This window comes from Pinus tabuliformis, chromosome J, assembly GCF_031772625.1.
Source record: "Pinus tabuliformis cultivar Carrire ecotype Pingquan chromosome J, CPIR1, whole genome shotgun sequence".
NCBI lineage: Eukaryota > Viridiplantae > Streptophyta > Pinopsida > Pinales > Pinaceae > Pinus > Pinus tabuliformis.
The window spans coordinates 287,745,262-287,748,057 of record NC_142295.1 but is presented as its reverse complement, the minus strand read 5'-3'; positions in this window follow the sequence as shown (position 1 = coordinate 287,748,057).

Below are 2,796 nucleotides of genomic sequence, written 5' to 3'. Positions count from 1 at the left end.
CATTATGGGCAATCATGTGCAGAGGATATACAGTCACACTATAAAATATATATATAACCCATTAAGGGAAATCATGTACAGAGGATACACTGCCACCCTGATTGTGATGTATCGCATTAGCTTTTACTCCTCATTGTCATCAAATTAAATTTTCATGGAGTTATTAAATTGACCTGTCGATTTCATCCAGGAACAGCCTTTGAAGGGCAGTCATGTACAAAGGATTGAAGCCCGTTAATCGACAGGAACAACCTGTAAAGGGCAGTCATGTACAGAGGATTGAAGCCCGTTAGTCGACAAGAACACTGTAAAGGGCAGTCATGTACAGAGGCTTGAAGGTTGTTAAATTCAATCATGTACAGGGGATTGAACCCATGTGGGGCATCCATCAGCAATCCAGTTTCACCTCTCAAGCTAAGTCTTTCATTAGCTTTTACTTCCCATTGTCATCAATTAAAGCTTTTTTATTATTATTGCCATCCATTAAATTTTCATGGAGTTATTACATGTCATCATGTTTGTACACGTCATTTGTCCACGTTGGCAGGGTGTCAGATCATCACGCTACCCTTCATTGCTAAGAAAACATGAAATTTTAGGTAACTTTACGGACTTACTCTTTGTCACTTTCTCAGTATATTCAGTCTAGTTACAAAAAACTCATACATATTGTGGCTAAATCTTGATTTGTGTTTTTTAAATTAGTTTTAAAAAAAATTATGGTCAAATCAAGATTTGTATTTTTTAAATTAGTTTCTTGACTTGTATTTTTTAAATTAATTTTTTCACTGTATATATAAATTCGGCACCTTGAAACATTATCAATAACAAAAGAGCTTCCCGATTCATAGATGATTAAGATCAACGGTTATTGAGCATTTCCATTCAACAGGTTAGATAACAACATGAAATTGTCTATCATAAAATGTGGAGGAATATCTAAAGCAAATTCTGCTGTAATTAAAGAATGATTTTTTATTAATGATTTGCTTAGTCATTTTCTAATTATCTAGTTTCATGGTCTATTGTTGCATCCAGTGTCCACTTTGAGATTTTCATCAACATTGTTTGAAATTAGCAATTAGTTTTACTCGTGAAACATTGGAGCTATATCAGAGAGTTAGACTAGATCTGGAGACAAGGGAGCTATATCAGAGAGTTAGACTGGATCTGGAGACAAGGGGAGTATTTGTTGAGAAGAGATCTCATTTAAATGTAAGATAATGATTATTTTAGATTATTATGATTAATCCAATAAATTTTAAGACAATGACTATTTTAGATTATTTGATTAATCCAATGAATGTTGGAAAATAACTCATTTACCAAGGCCATTTTCTTCAACAATTTTGTTATTTTCTCTGTAGATTTCTTGGAAGAGTTTGATTATTATTTTATATTGTTATAGATTTCCAGAAAAGCATTGTGTAATATATGTGATGTCGAATGGGAATTTCATCCATGATTATTATTTTATATTTTATTACAAGTTGTTAGAACGAGAGGGATTTTCTTCCATCTATTAACATTTGTTAACATTTGTTGTAATTTTATTTAAAGTGGCAGAAACCAAGGGAGTTTTCAATTTTTGGAAAATCCAATTTTGTATCACTATGAAACCTTTGCACTATTGTAAAGCTATCTCTAAGAGAAAATTGGGAACTTACCAAACAAAACCATGGAAAATCTTCATTGTGCCGAGACGCTCTCTACAACTCAGTGTAAGGTGGACAGGTGAGCGCTAGATGTGTAAGATTTGGATGTTAGATGTGAAACTTGAGATATTTTTAAAATTCAATTTTTTTTTATATGGTAATTTTATTTTTTATTAATAAATTTATGAACAATTTTTTAGATAAAAGAAAATATAATATACATATCACATTAAAATATATAATATATAAATAGTACTTATAAGTTAACATCCATTTTACCGTAACCATTTTTAAATTTAATTAATAAGTGGATACAAATTCAATGTTTACAATCTAACAAGGTTTTTAATTACAAATATTTACCATGGATATTATTAACTTCTAAATAGGATTTTTTTATAGTAACATGGGCCAATACCCAGAAGAGAAAGATAGAGAGAGGGAGGGAGAGAGGGAGAAAAGGAAGAAAACCATAATACCATGGGCTAATACCATGGTTTATCAATACCATGGACCAATATCATAGCTTATCAATACAACATGCCGAAAAACCATAACTGATTTCAAAATCAAAATATTTTACAAATACTTTATTTTAATTTAATTTTATAACATTTTTTAATTAAATCTAAAAGCAAAAAGGTTATAATTACTTGTATATCTAAACCATCCATCCTCATGACGACTAAAAATATTCCCATAGATATTAAATCAATATTTTAATAAATTAAAAGTCAAAATACTTCTATATATACATATGTGAAATTTATATAATATAAATAATATTATAAAGAATCAAGGTAGATGCATATTAACGAAGGATCCAAGTGAAGAGAGAAAGAAAAGTGACTAACAATGATAAAGGAAAGATAGTGCATGATTCTTTTAAGTTTTTTATTATTGTATTTTCTTTGACATGATTGATCCAAAATATAGGTTTAATATTTTACAACCAATTATATATATATTTTTTTATTTTAGATATTTTCTTAAATACAATACAATAGGATCATATTTAAGAGAGAATGAGTGAGATGAAGGGGGAATAGAATGGGGGAGAGAGACATAGAGGTGGGAGAGACAATGAGAGAGAGGAAGGAAGAGAGAGGGGGGGAGAGAGGAGGAGAGAGGGAGGGAGAGA